Here is a 16,388-nt window from a genome sequence, read left to right as displayed (position 1 = left end):
ATAAGAAAGCGTTTTTTGCATTTAAAGTAGTTTTATCTACCAACCTGCTCCACTGTATCTGTCTCAAAGCATACAATATCTATTTCCTTAAGCCTTTAGAGGCTAATGCAAATGTAATTTATTATCATTTGTTTGGAAGGAGAACCCTAGATAAATAGCTTAGAGAGCTCCACACTCACAGCTCAGGTTTAAAAGAGAAAAAGAGATAAAGAGAACAGAGATCTTTTAAAATCCATCTTTGGATCTGTGCTTGGGTGTTGCACGGTGCCCAATATTTGGGAAATTAGCTACTGCGGTAGAGTGCTATGCCCTCATAGAACATTTCACAGACAACATCGCTACTGGGTCTTAGTGCTTTGATTTTAGCATTTTCTCTGTAACCAAAGGGTTTAACAGATGGTTCCTGTCCAAACTGATTAGGGATGGTTAGCCTGAGAGAGTTACAGCTGGAAGGCAAGCTTAAATTCAATCAAAAGCGGTCAATTTTGAGGGACAGCAAACCTCCCGCATAGGAGATAACATGACAAGAACAACCATGGAGAGTCAAAGCTGTACCAGCCCATATTAGAAACTCCATCAGGCAGCTTGGTGGGTAATTTCAATTCTCCCCAAAGAAACAAGCCAAAGCCTGCAATTATGACACTGATAGGGAAGACCTACAGCCCTGGGGTACGGCACATGATTTCCATGCAGAAGATTCCAGGTTCAACTCCTGGCATCTCTGCCAGAGAGAGTCATTTTCCACTCAGTGTAGACTGAAGTTGGGGAGAACAAGATGTTGTTGGACTGGAATTCCCATCAGCTTGACATACAATTGCCCATGTCTATGGGAGTTGTAGTCCAACAATATCTGGAGCTGAATGGATCCAAACATTGGCTGACAATATTATAAGCTAGATTTGAGACCTGGTAATTTGGCTGTTCATATTTACTTTTGTAGTTCCATTGCCGCAATCATAGGTAAAGGTTTTTCCCTGACTTTACGTCTAGTCATGTCCAATTCTGGGGGTTGGTGCTCATCTCCATTTCTAAGCCAAAAAGCGGGCATTGTCCATAGACACCTCCAAGGTCACATGACTGGCATGATTGCATGGAGCACTGTTACCTTACCGCGGGAGCAGTACCTATTCATCTACTCACATTTGCTCACTCCACTCCCCAGATTTGAACAGCCAACCTTTCAGTCAGCAAGTTCAGCAGCTCATTGGTTTAATCCTCTGCACCACCGGGGGCTTCTCGCCACAATCATGAGTACCCACTAAACCCCACCTTAAAAGCCAGGTAGCCACGTCAACCAAAGGAGTACTACAGTGCTAGTGAATGGGGAACAGAAAGATAATAACGTCATCTTCCTCCCATCAACGAGCTGCAGTGCAATAATTATTTATGACAGAACCCCAGAAACCCCAAAACTGCTCATGGTATTGCAGTTCACCAAAGGAGCAGATCAGACATGTCCTCCTTCAGCACCCCACTCACTAGTACTACAGAACTCTTTTGATTCCTGGCTTTCAGGGAGGTTTTGGGGGTGGGATCAGATTGGGAGATAGATCATACCAATATTTCCCACCATTGTTTCAGTATGCACCTGTCTGGATGACACAAGTCCACTTCTTATGTTCTTAGACTAGAAGTAATAATATCGTGATCTTGCAGATTTTGCTAGACTGCAACTCGGAGCCATCCTAACTTTCATAGATACTGGTGAAGGATGCCATTCAAAACCCTCTGGAAGGCTGCTCAGTCTCCACCCTGATACATTCATACTTTACATTTTTCTAAGTGCTTTAGGGCAGTTAAATAACTGCCATGGTTTTAATGCCAGCAGTTCAATGCCACTTTAACTGCCATAGCTCCATCCTAGAGAATTGTGAGGTTTGCAATTTGCTGTGGCTCTGGAGCTGTCTGACAGAGAAGGGTAAATATCTTACAAAACTACAAAATCCTAGAATTCAATAGCATTGTGCCATGTAGTTTCAAACTACTATAATTCTGCAGTGTTAATTATCCTTAGAACAGCTTTGTTGTATAGGCAATCTTTCTCCTCATGGCCTTTGTGCAGTGCCACATACATGGTTTCTGGGCTTTCATGTATCTCATTTCAGAACTTTCTAGAGTAGGGTTGAGAGTCATGAGATCCTCCAGATGTTGTTGGGCTCCCATATCCAGATACTTGATCCTGCATAGCCAGTAGCAAGGAATACTGAGAGCTGCAGTCTGACAACATCTGAAATATAGTATGAGTCTTCCCTCCATTATAGAGTCTTGGTAGCTCAAAGGCAATGATTCTCAGACTGTCTCCTGTTTGGGACTGGTGTGTGCCAGGGGTTGGCACTGTATTTGTGCCCATTGCCTACTTCTTGGTGGATGAAAACACACAAAAGACCAGCAGCCAAAACCGGGGGACCATTACTGATCCCTGAATCACAGTTTTGAGTAGCATTGCTCTAAGGCACACTGCCATCTTCCTCTTGCATGGCTCCCTTCAACTCCCATCACAGCAGACTGGAAATATATCAAATACAGCATATTCTTTCTCCATTGTGGCCATCTGGATGCTTCCAGGAAGGCCACGAGGAAGACTATGCGAGAGTTAGCTGTCTTTAATTCCCCTGTGGCTAGTATTCAGAGACATGCTCCCTCTGCCCCAAGAAGCAATAGCATTAACAGGTGGGGGTGGGACTAAAGGAGAACATATTGCCTTAAGGTGACTTAGAGAGTTCATGGCTGGGTTGAAATTTCACAGGGATTTCACAGTCTTAACCATGCTGAACTCTAGTTGCTCTCCTAAATATAAAATTGCTTGATACATGGAAATGGAAGTTAGTTGGCTGAGAAATCTGGAAACGTTGCTTTTTCAGAGGGGATTCTGGGAGTTATTGCCCAGAAAGGTAATTTTCCTGAGCTTTGGTTGAGCATGCTTTCAAAAGGTCTTAAGCTATTGCAGCAACTGGCTCATGACTCTGTTTTAGCAACCTGAAAAACTGATATAGTCCATGGAGAGGTAGGCGCAATTTTATGTTGTCCCTGGGTAGCAATAGTAGGAACCCAGCTACAAAAATTGTCCATGCTGGTCCGGCAGTTATATCCTCATCGATCAGACAGGCAGGGGCCTAATGCAGATTGAAATCTCCTCTATATTTGACCCTTGAGGATTGCAATGTGTTGTTTCCGGAGCCCAGCTGTTCTTCAATAAGCATCACAAGGATATGCGCTTCTTTTATCAAGCTTGCAGCTAATTTTAATAGCATTAAACTGTAAGTATTGCTACTGCCAGAAGATGGCAGCAACAAGACATAGTGTGTACTACGTTTTGCCAACTAGCTGAAACCAGGGTCCTGTGGGAGGAAAGCTTTTATGTGTGGCTTCTTTACAGGAAAATCTGGTTAAATTACAAGACAAAATGAATGATGATATCCATAGATTTCTGGATTATACAGAAATTGAGAGATGTATCAGGACAAATAAATGATACAGTTGTAAGAGTTCTGAACAGGCGATTTGGTTCAAGTTTTCATTCATAAATAAATAAATAAATAATGTTTTTATTTGTATTCGGCCCTATTTCCCTGAAGAGACTAAGGGTAGATTCCCACAAACAACGGCATACATTCAATACCTTCATAAAACAGATAAATATTAGCATAAAATCCAAACAAGAGCCCACATATGAAAACAGCATTAAAAACCTAACATTAAATTAAACCTAATATCAGTGAATTGAACATAACATTGATAAATTAAACCAATATAATCAGTCACTTGGGTCAATGTGTTGTAGGCTTTCATGGCCAGAATCACTGGGTTTCTGTGCATTTTCCGGACTGTATGGCCATGTTCCAGAAGCATTAATTCCTGACGTTTCACCCACATCTATAGCAGGCATCCTCATCCACATGCTTGTGGATTTCAATAGCTTTTCTATGTAGTCCAACATGGTGGTTGTGAGAGTGGTCCAGCATTTCTGTGTTCTCAGATAATATGCTGTGTCCAGGTTGGTTCATCATGCTCTGGTATGGCTGACTAGTCTGCAGTGCCTTTCATGTTCCTTGATTTGTGTCTGGGAAATGCTGCGTTTGGTGGTCCCTCTGGAGACTTGTTTACAGCTGCATGGTATATGGTAGACTCCTGCAGAGGTGAGTGGATCACTCTTGTCCTTTGATGAATGTAGCATTTGAGTTTTTTTCTCACACCCTGAACATTCCACAGATTTATAAATCCCACTTGCCAAGTTTCAAACACCTTGCCATAGATATGGGCAAAATGCCAGGAGAGAAAGCTTCTGGAACCTGGTCATACAGCCTGGAAAATTCATAGCAACTCACTTGGGTCAGTCACTCTCTGTCTGCCTTACCTCACAGGTTTGTTGGCTTTTAACTGAGCATGATTCAAGATTATTGTTTTCCACAATGCATTTTGCCTCTTGATGTATGTGTAGGGGTGCATAATGTTGAAATAATATTTCAAATGGGTCACACTCCTGTGAGTATGTGGGGATTTGGGCCCAGGAATAAAGCAAAAATAAAAGGCAGTAAAAAAAACTAATTATGCCATTTTCTTCTTGCCCTAAACAGTGCTGTCAAAAAGGTACAATTCAGCACATTTTGGACAAGATAGTTTCCATTCCATTACTAATTTTTCACATAAAAAGATAATCTAGAAATGTAAATTCTCATTAAATGTCTTCTTGAATGAATCAATGAGTAATTTTAGTAATTTTTCTCTCGTGAGAATCTTTGAAAATCATATTATTTCAAAGCTTGTTAGTAATTTAGGATTTATAGTGTGAAAAATTCACACATGGTTGTCTTGCACAGACAACAACCTTCTTTGTACAGCAAACAGCATTTTCTGTGCAGAAAATATTTATGCAAAAAGGCTGATTTTTGATGCACAGCCCCCACATTTGAATAGCACAGAAGTATCCAGTTGTAGAATTTTCTTAGCCAGCAACACATTTTTCCCGCATAGGAAATAATTTTGCATAGAAGTATTATTTTCTGCACAGAAAATGCTATTTTGTGCATAAAACAACCACGTGCGAATATTATGCAGAATAAATCTCAAGTGTGAAGATTTTCACCAGACCATAACTATTTCTACCAGGGTTTCTCAACATTTGGGGGGGGGGGTGTGTGTGTGACAATTTTTGAAATATTTTCAAATATGATTTCCATCCCTAAAACTAATGAAATTAGGAGCTCAGACATCAGCACTGGCCACAAGACAACATCCTATGTTGTATATTCCTATGTTGTATATTATTATTATTATTATTATTATTATTATTATTATTATTATTATGTTTATTATTATGTTTATTATGTTTATTTATACCCAGTTTTTCTCTCCACAAGAAGTTCTCCCAATAGTATCCCCAGTAACTATTTTGATCTGTAAATACTAGGAACCATCTGGAAGTACTTTGTGTCTTGGTGAAAATCAAAGTGCACATATTTTACCATTTCATTTGCAGATTCCATTCTCTTGAAGCCAACACATTCCACATGGGAAGTGAAGAGCAGGAGGCAAAATGGTTGCTGGCTTTAATTTTTGAATTAATGTCAGAAGCAACTTGAGAACATACTTTAAGTCGCTTCTGGTGTGAGAGCATTGGCTGTCTAGAGATGTTGCCCAGGAGATGCCCAGATGTGTTGCTGAGAGGCTTCTCTCATATCCCTGCAAGCTAGAGCTGACAGATGGGAGCTCACCCCATCTCATGGATTCGAATTGGCAACCTTCAGGTCAGCAACCCAATCTTCAGGTCAACAGTTAAGCTGGCACAAGGGTTTAACCCATGGAGCCATGGTTGGCTTTGTTGAAACTGGCATTTTTCATGTTATCTTTTGGGTATATATTTTCAATTGTGTGTCAAAAAGCAGCAACAGAGTGATGCCCAGGGTAGAAATATGATTGGTGCTGGATGCAAAGTAATCTGTCATTAAGCATGTCATTGTATATTCATTCCTCCGGATACTGAGATCACGTGATGCTGCAGATGGCATCTCATTTGAGTCTTGTGTGTGAAGTCTTGGATGTCTAAGATGCCACACACAATCACTGGCATCTTGTGGAGGAGACCACTTACCTGGGAGACAGCTTCTTTTGGTACAGCAGTAAATTGGAAGCCTTTTGACCCCAGTCATCATCCTGTCAGGAAGAAAATATCAAGTCTGGTTACAGCATGAATTGCCCCTGCCAAATAGGAATACATGGAGGGCATATATTTTTATCCTCAGGAGGGTCCTGCCTTCAGGCAGGGTATTTGAAGTATTATTTTGGCCTCAGGATAGCATGGGTCACCCCATGCAGTCATGCAAGACCAATTGCATGCAATTATAGAATTTAGGAAAGTTATGTACTGTATTTGGACTACAATGTACAGAATTTGGCAGGGGGGAGGGCAAGGATTATGGGGGTTTGGTTAAAAATAGTGTTTCTCAGTTCTGTCAAACTGTGTGGGTTATTTACTTAGTTATTATTATATTTTGAAAGCCAAGATGGAGAAAACTCTTAAGACTTTCTACCTGCTATGCCAAAATAAAGGTTAAATTTGAGTACAGTGCTATATATTCTGTAGCAGAGTGGTTTGAGTGTTGGAATTACAACTCTGGAGACCAGGGTTCGATTCCTCACTTGGCCATGAAAACCCAGCGGGTGACCTTAGGCAAGTCACATGCTCTTGGCCCAAAATAATAAATTCATATCAGGGTCACCAATGTAAAGGCACACAACAACCACAACAACAACAACAAATCTTAACTTGGAGAATGAATAGGGGACATTACTTGTGCCTGTGCCTCAGGCTGCAAAATGTCTTGGGCCAACCCTGCCTAGGATAATTGTGCTGCAGTCCAATTGTTTTCAACAGAACACAAGGACCTTCTTAAGATGGGAAATCACCTCTGATTCATCCTCCCTGCTCCTTCTCACAGCAAAGATGTGATCTTGCTTAACATGATGTAGACTGTCTTACAATTTGTTAGAGGACGCAGGTCATTCATGTCCTGGGAATGAAGAGAATAAAAGGCTGATAGAAAGGAGTCCCAGAAATTTAATCAAAGTGGGGGAACAGGGCAAAATTACTCCTTCACAATGTAGGAGAACCCCACAACTCTGTCAGAGAGGCTACATTGGGAGCATTGTACAATTTCGGTGACGGTGTCATTTGGGTTCAGACTTCCCCAGTGCACAGCAAATTTCATTAACTTGTCAAAACACTCCAGCCCAAAATGCTTGTGGGCCAGCATAAAGAATTAGGGCATGAAAGACAGCTTATGTGGGAAGTCACCGACAATGAAAAGAAAGGCTACCATGCTTGAGGCCATTCCCATTCATCAGAGTCTTGTCAGCCTGGTTAGAGGCTGCTGAATAGATGTGTCTAATCACATTTTGTTTAACCAGACTAGAAAAAACAAAGGTTATGAGGGCAACCTTTGATTTTCCATAAAGCAAACTGAGGTGAGGGGGAGAACATGTGGCCTCTGGGGTTTTTTTATGGTGGTGTGTCTGTGTGTGCATGCAAATTTTATTGCACCCTTTTCATATGCTTTATATCTAACACCCTTCCAAATGCATCTCAGGACATTGTTTCAATCTTCATGGGTAAGGTCTGGTCCACAGAACTGCAGCAACCTTGAAGTAATTGGGACAACACCAGCCCTACATATACCCTCAATTTCATAGATAAAAATGGGAGACTTGTGGTCCTGCAACACCAAGGAATGAGTGAGATGGCAAAGGTTACTCATTAGTAAGAACAGACAAAGAAAGAGAGGCTGCGGCAGTTTACTTTTGCCTGAATTGACTGGGAAGGGCAAGATTTTACCACCTCTTTTTCTGTCTTTTCTGCACTGCTGTGTTAGTTGATGCAAACTAAATTTGCACTTTGAACTTAGCCTGCAGCAACTGAAGTAAGCTGAAGACAAAGGAGGAAAGTGGCAGAAGAAAGGGGAAACTGGGATATTTTCACAGTAGTTCAAAAAGGTAGATCAACAGGTACCGCTCCGGCGGGAAGGTAACAGCACTCCATGCAGTCATGCTGGCCACATGACCTTGGAGGTGTCTACGGACAACGCTGCCTCTTTGGGTTAGAAATGGAGATGAGCAGCAACCCATAGAGTAGGACACGACTAGACATAATGTCAGGGGAAAACCTTTACTCCAGTGAACTCTGCAAAAAATGCTTCCACTATACTTCATAACAAGGAAAACCAGCCTGTTTAGCAAGCCTCACTAATACTGTTTTGTTATTAGTACATTTTTATTTTATTTTATACCTATTTTACATACCTATATAATTACGGTCATGTAAAAATTTCTCGAGCCAAAAGGGGTCTTGAGTGGAAAAGTTTAAGAAAGTCTGCTATAAGGGAGTTAGGGCTTGCAAGCTCAAACTCCTTTACATTTTTGATTAAGAGTAACTATTGGTGCATATGCATTGTCAATAACCTGTTCTGTTTTCCTTGACTTGGTTCGATACATGTGGTACCATGCTATTGCCTTGCACTCAGGCATCAAAATCTTTAGTGAAGTTTTGAGATTTCTTTAAAATTTTAGGTTTCAACAAGTCTTGTTTTCATCCTAGATGTTATCTAAACACCTAGATGTTCAAAGTTATAAATATGTATTTGGCTTGTGCGTATTTATAGGATAGTAAAGTGTGATGCCATCAGCTACTGGAAAGCAAACATCAGCCCCAATAGCACAACCAGCAGTGGCAAAATGTGAATAACAACTTGTCAAGAATCTTCTGTTCTTAGAACATGTGACAGAGGCTCAGACTGGTTAGTAAACAAAAATATAAAGGCATAAAAATATTAATGAGCAGTACTTTTAAATATTGACACAGACAAACATAGAAAACACACCTTGTGGCTCATTTTCCTTTAATATAGTCATCTACAAGGGTTTTTTTTTTTAAAGAGAGAGCAAGAGAAGAGGCATAAGAAAACTTCAAAGTTGTTCTATGGACTTGGATGAATGGCTGTCAACATCTTGGACAGGTGAAGTTTGCATCAAAGACTTTAGTTGCTTTCAAGAGGAAAGGTATGAATCAGCTATCTCTGAGTTGGTTTTGCTGGGGATGAATCGGATGGTTGTTGTGTGTCCAGCAGATGTTAAATATAGCAAAGTCATTTCTGAGTGTGTGTGTGTTTGTTTTTAGGAATTGTGTTCCACTGTAAAGCAGGAGTTGAATTATACTTTGTAAATCAAACTTTCAATTTTTATTTCTTTATAGATCTTTTGAGATTTTGTTTTTGAAACATAGTGTGGTACGGCAGTCAGAACTTGGGAAGTTTGGGTTCTAGTCTCCATGGAGCCATAAAACTCATAGGGTCACATTAGGTCAATTGATCTCTCCTCAGACTGACATACTTCACGGGGTTGTTATTTTGAGGGTAAAGCAGGGCTGTTCACCTTCACTGGCAGAATGAAGTTACAGTAGTTACAGTAGTAGTTAACCTGATCTTTGTTTATTAGAGTAACTATTTTGGACAAAAACTCCCAGAACTACCCACCAGAATGCCAGATGGGTGATTTGGAGAGCTGATTAGTACCAGCATTGGTTTTATTCCAACACCAAGTAAAAATATATCTTATTAAAGCCTTTGGGTTTAATTATTTTATCAAAATCTGTATGTTCACAGGTGGTTTAAAACATTTGGAGTGTCTGCTCAATTTTTATTATTTTAAATTTAAAATTGTGTCATAATGAGGGTTGCCAGAATGAAAATGGGAGATGACTCTGATACTTTCTGCCTGTGTAAAAGAGGGCATATCAGCAGGTGTTGCTTGTATCTGGTTGAATGACAAGCAGCCTCTGCGGAAATTCTCCCCTCTACACAACCATTAAAAGTAGTGGACTCTCTTTGTTGCTCCTGTTGTTGTTGGCCTTCAAGTAACTCTAAGGCAGACAGGGCTTTGGGGGCTGAGAGCATGTGACTTGCCCAGGGTCACCTAATGGTTTCCATGGCTGAGGAGTCACCAGAGTTATTGTCCAATGCTCAAACCACCATGCTGGTTCTCTACAGAACTCAGTCTGGCAACTCTATATTAAACTGACATTATGGTTTGTTGCATGCTGCCCTAAGATCTTATAATATATAGAAGAATAGAAACATTTAAATAAGTACATAAAGGCAATGTATATTAAGCAACCCTTTTAAAAAAGAAAGAATATAGAAACAATTTTTGAACAGCGGAAAAGAGAAATATGAGTTTTAGGATTCTGTGGACAAAGCACATTATTCACTGCCACTCTCTTGAGTTCTTAGCACAGCTGGGGAAAGCTACATTTTTGGACTACAACCCTCAGAAGTTACTTGTCTTATATGTTTCATCCAAGATTGTTAGTACTAATTGGCTAAACATCTCATTGGCAACTGCTGGAAGTGATAGTCCCAAAAGTAACTTTTACAATATCTGGTTCTATCCCTCTATGGTTGTAAATAAATGTAAATGTTAGGAAATGCTTTAAGAGAAAGGAGAACATACCTGAGGAGACCCTGGACGTTTTCATCCCCTTGAGACAAGGAAGGGGGAGAATCAGCATATAAATGAAGATTAAGATGCCGGCCAGCAACTTGAAATGAAACAATTGGCTGTCACACAACAGCCTTTTATTCCTTGGCCTTTGTTTAGTAGATTGGTGAAGGGCCAAAGGGAGGTGGGAGGGGCAGGGAGCCCCCTTCTTTAGAGCTCCATTTGGGATTCAAAGGGAAAATCTCGTTGGCTTCGGCTGATTAAGAATGCTTGACCTCTTCCGCGGGGCTTCTTACATTGTCTGTCCTCCCACCAACCCACACCACGAACACAACACGCACTATCCTCCAATACACAAGCAGAAATACAATAAGCAGAGCACTCAGCAAAGGTTGGATAATGAGAAAATCCTTGCTTGTTCAAAAAAGGGGGAGTGGTCCAGAGGTACTCAAAACAAACCTCCTCGTTTTCTTTTTCTTCCCCTTTAGAACAATTCATTTGTCTAAATCAGAGGGCTTTTTATATTTATCAGTAGCAGACAAGGTTCTCTACATTTTTCACCGAAGAGTCAGTTTTGCATGAGCTCCAGAATGTGTGTCCATATGTGTGTGTGTTTTGCCAATTTTCCTTGTTTTCCTCAATGATAACAATAGTGTTAGAAGCAGATAATTCAAATGCTCTACTAAGGTTTTGCAGACATAGTGCCTGCTTTTGATCCATCACTGGCAGGCTATTGCCAACATTTTTAAAGCTCTCCTATGAGACTCATGATCACTTTGCCCAGAGACTGGAAAGTTCATAGAATCATGTAATTCTAGAGTTTGAAGGACTCACAAGGCCCATGTAGTTCAACTGCCTGCCATGTAGGAATATACAATTGTGTGTATATATGCCTTCAGGTTAACCTCATGACTCTCACAGGGCTTTCTGAGGCAAAGAATACCCAGAGCTGGTTTTGTCCGTTCCTTCCTGCCAAAAGGAGATGATTTATAGGCAGTCTCCCATCTCCCACTCATAAAAGATTCCCATATTAACTCTACATAAAGAGCTCCAATGATAGAGTTCACAACATTTAGGCAATCTGTCTAAATTGTCAAACAACAATTACAGTTTTAAAAAACCCACAATTTTTTTGTTGTAATTTGAATCCATTATTTCGTGTTTTTGTCTCCGGAGCAGCAGAAAATAAGCTGGCCCCATCGTTGACATGTCAACCATTGGAAATATTTAAATAAAGCTAACATGGCACCACTCAGTCTTCTCTTCTCCAATCTAAAGATATTTTTTAAAACAAATGATAGCTGAAGCCAACTCAACAGGAGAAAATGATGCTATGGAAGCAAGAACATCCTATCACTAGTCAGGTTTGGATGGTTTCACCACATATTTACATTCATGTCTCTTAATAGTAACTGATCAACCTCTGCCTGTCATATCAACCCTTGAGGAGTTGCAAAGATGTCCTGTGATACTTCAACTCATCTTTAAGTTTCTAGCCCTACCTAGGCATCTACATATATCAAATGTTTTCTAATATAAAAGTATGACAACATTGCAATAAATCCAGCCAGAAAGGAATGGCACTGAGGCAAGCACACATCATAACCCATAAAGAAGTATTATCTATGTTATATTGCCAACAGCTAGCAGAACTGGTTAGTTGCTTTCTAAAATGACACAGTGGACCATAGAATCATAATACTGGAAGGGACCTCAAGGAACATCAGGTCCAATCCCTACTCAAGACAAGGTCTCCAAATAAACAACTCCAGCAGATAGCTTCCCTACCTGCTTTTGAAAATGTCCAGACAGGGGGCTTCACCACTTCTCTAGGCAATGTGTTCCATTTCTGAACTGTTCTTGCTGTAAATAGGGTTTTTTTTACTGTTAAGTTTAAATCTACTCTTCTGTAAGTTCAAACCATTAGACCTAGCCCTACACTCTGGGGCAACAGATCCACCCCATCTTATCTGTGGCAGACCTTGAGGTATTTAAGGGAAGCAGTTAAGTCACCCCTCAGTCTTCTCTTCACCAAACTGAACATGCTTTGCTTCTTCAACCTTTCCAAGATGTTTTGTTCCCCTTATCACTCCTACTGGCTTTCTCTAAATTGGTGGGACTAATTACAAAAAGTAAAAATGAATTAATTTGCTAAATATTATGCTATAAGAACAGTGGGAATTAAAATTGTTCAACATACCTAAGAACTTGATAGCCATAACATACAGGGACCACATGGAGCCTCTGGACTGAGTCCAAACAGCAAATAAGACAGGAAGTGACCATATAAATGAACCATAAAGAGAAAAGCATAGGGAAAACTATAGAACTTGAGATCCAACTTGAGATATAGGAAGCAGGGAAACAACTAAAAGGGTGGTAAGAGACAGTGTACTAAAAGTGAAAGTGGCTGGATGAGGCACTACAATAAATCTTTGAAAATTAGATGACTGGGGTTTTTTGTTTTTTTAAGACAGCTTGATTACAGAAATGACTGCAAGGTTAACAAAACCAAGGGCCTTCCACACAGCCATATAGCCCAGAATATCAAGGCAGATAATCCACAAAATCTGCTTTCAACTGGGTTATCCGAGTCCATACTGCCATTTAATCCAGGTCAATGTGGATTATATACAACTTTGTGGAAGGAGCCCAAGATTCAAAGATCAGATAGACCCAAAAGATACTTTCAGGAAAAACCTCTTCCACAAGAACACCCAATGAGGGAAATCTGGACTCAATTAAGAACCATTACAGATTGAATGAAAAATGTGGAAGCCAGGATTTCCAAGATAATTACACAGGCTGAAGATAATTTACAGAAAGGACAACAAGATATGAAGAAAAATATGCAACAGATGGCAGACATAGCATAATATTTTGAAGCAGTAGGAACAGTAAAAACAGAAAATAAAGATAATTGAAGAGGCACAAAAGAAGATGCAAATGGATTTCCAAAGAGATTCAACCCAACTCCAAAGATTAGAGTACACACAAAGAGAAACCTTTTGTGGTTGAAAGGAATATCAGAATCTGTACAGGAACTTGATATGGCAATAACAGAAGTTGTGGCTGGAATCCTTGGTAGGCTTGAAGAGGCTGAAGAAGAACCAGTTTGTGCCATTTCATATTGAGGCAGTCTTACCTCCAGAAGAGAGTTTATCTAGTATGAAGAAAACTAACTGAATGGTGCTGTCTTTGATTGGGTCTCCCTATATATAGAGAGATGGAATTCAACCATCTGTTCATACACCAAAAACTCTGCAGAGGCCGAGGGGCCATAAAAAACTAATATTTATAAAGAAGGCCATCTTTTTTACAGCTAGAAAACATTGAAAGTTTAGGTTTTGATTCCTTTTTTCATCCATTAAACTTGTTTTAGTGGTTGTGACTCGAATTGACAGGACCTTTAGGGTCCAATTCCAATGTGCAATAAGGAATAAACTTCCAAGATATGTGATTGTGTTATTTAAAAGAAAGAAAGTACGAGATCAAGTTTTGCAAGCTCACACCAACAATCCAACTGAAATAGGAGAAAGAGAATATCTGGGAGGGCAGGAAGAGATTGCAGTCTAGATCCTGGATAAAGAAGATGCTCAGCTACAGTGGCAGTCCACTCCCCATGATGAAGAAGAAATGGATGATTATCTACTATTCAAGAATGAGGATCCCGAGGAGAGGTTCTTTAAATGTAAATGGACTAAACTCACCAAACAAGAGAAAAGCTTTTATCTTATTTCTGATTACCACAAACAAAAAGAAATCCCCACTCAAAATTTATAGATTACAAAAATGATGGATCTGGCAGAAATGGACAAATTGATCAGGTTTATATAATTGCCAACCCTCCCAAATATGAAGAAGAAACCTGATGCTGCAATAATTAGAGATGGCTAAATTGACTATAAGTAGGCTTATGTAATTGCCAGATTCTTCTAAATTTGAAGAAGAATAGCAAACTTTTATTGACTATTTAAAAGAGGAAAAGAAAATGTTTTCTATAGCACAAAGGGAAAAACTAGTAGTACAAGGATGTAGGAATAACCAAAAACAACCAGAGATGTCTGTGACAAGAATAACAGGATCCCCAATGGTATCCAAGGGATCCTGGAAAGTTAATCTACCAGAGACTGTATGACAAAAATAAAAGACTTTTCAATTATGAAGATGACAGAAGAGACAGGGTAGGAAGTGTTAGTTAGGGCTTTCTGTTTTCCATTTCTTAACTTTTCTATCTTCTTTGTTTCAAAACACTGTATACCCATTTTTCTATCCATCTATTTTGTATTACAAAAGAAATGTTCTTTTTTATTTCTCTTTTCTTTTTTTTTAACATCATAGAAACCTTTGTAGTATTAGCAATGGAAGAAGACGAAAATATAAGATGTTAAAAATGCCTCCGTTCTATATCCACTCTTGTGTTCCTCCCCATTCCTCATGATTTTGTAATAAAAATTATACAAACAAAGAAAAAACTAAATGAAAACAATGAATAACATTAATGAATTACCCTAGAATGCCATAGCAGGTAATCATGACATATCTAATGTAACAAATAATGGAAAAAGGTTATTTTTTATAGGAATCCAAATTCTGCTCATCATATCCCATGCTATATACCTATTGTACATTACTGTTGGTTTTTAAGGTGAGGTGGAATACATGACTCTCCTTAAATGCTGTATGGTATGGGTTACCAGTTGTGTGAAGGAAGAGAATAATCTGCAACATAATGTAAATTGAATAAAGAAAATTGGTAATTTGTCTACGAAATGACCTGGCGAAGGCTTTTAATCTACTTGTACCCCACTGGGGCTGTTTGTGTGGAGAGCAGGGGATGAGGCTCCCAAAGGGTGTTTAATTACCATATCCCCAGGCCAGCCAGCCCCAAACACCTGCTCCTCCGTGCTTTTCATATTACAAGCTCATTAGGAAGCAGTGGCCTTCTATCTCTGCAAAAGGAAAAACAGTTTGAAGTAATTCTGTGATGGGAACTGATACAACGTATTGCAGGAATCAATGGACATCAGGTAAGAGGTTTCTGTAAGCATGGGAGAAAATGCTCCATTGATTCTCAGGGAAACGAAACAAGTTTGGACAAAGTTATATGCTAGAGTGAAGAATTCTAATATTGCTTTGTGTGTGCATCTGTTCATGTGCATTCATGTGTTTCAGAAGAATGTCAAGAGGATTTAGATTCAAAGTCTTAAGATTGTGAAGGACAGTTTGCGATACTTTTGTTATATTCATTTCCCCCCCCAGTGCTGCACAATTACTGTTTCTTCCATCCACCAAATCTTTAGCATTTAGTATTAAGAATACGTTTGGAAGATCTGTTTAATAGATTCATGTGCTCTGACAGTTTTTAGATTTTCTATTTGTAGAAGTAAAGGCATTTGTTCCCTCAAGAAAACCAAAACTTTGTTATAGCTACACATACAAATGTCGGCGCGAGATCTGATGAGAACAGGTGTATTAGCCTTTGTTGTCTAGAATTCCCATCTGTTTCTGGCCCTTTAATAATAGGTCCCTCTTTGCTTATGAGTCCAGGACTAACACCCTCCATCCCTGCCTGCAGTGGTTATTCTGAAGTTTCCCAGGTGTGCTGTTGCTTTGAGGGAAGTTTGGAAGACTAAGAGTCTTTGCAATTTATACATGTGCATTTTGTTTTGTGATGCTCTTGAATATCGAGCTTTTGCGGGGTTCCAGAAACATTTATTTTCCCCATTAGCTCCTTTTGCCATTGTTCTCCATCAGCACTTTCAGTTTTTTCTTAGATGCTTATCCTTCTATAAGTATGATTTTGTATATGTGAGCTCAGCTGATGAATAATCTACAAGTTTCCAAGATTTTTCTAACACAAGATTAATATGCAGGTTTGTTTGCATGCTCAGTCAAAGACA

General features: G+C 39.5%; 1 long non-coding RNA gene across 2 annotated transcripts in view; it reads right to left on the bottom strand.

The window, feature by feature from the left end:
• The window catches only part of LOC103278433 (uncharacterized), a 30,546-nt gene extending 19,683 nt beyond the window's left edge, over positions 1-10,863 (bottom strand). For both annotated transcript variants that reach the window (XR_010004085.1, XR_506049.3), the window contains exons 1-2: positions 10,498-10,863; positions 6,089-6,150 (exon numbers count right to left, since the gene is read on the bottom strand). This is a non-coding gene — a long non-coding RNA (uncharacterized LOC103278433). The remainder of the gene's footprint in view (positions 1-6,088; positions 6,151-10,497) is intronic.
• Positions 10,864-16,388: the final 5,525 nt, after the last annotated feature.

This window comes from Anolis carolinensis, chromosome 3 (genome assembly GCF_035594765.1).
Source record: "Anolis carolinensis isolate JA03-04 chromosome 3, rAnoCar3.1.pri, whole genome shotgun sequence".
NCBI lineage: Eukaryota > Metazoa > Chordata > Lepidosauria > Squamata > Dactyloidae > Anolis > Anolis carolinensis.
The sequence above is the reverse complement of the archived record's forward strand: the minus strand, read 5'-3'. Positions and strand labels throughout refer to the sequence as shown.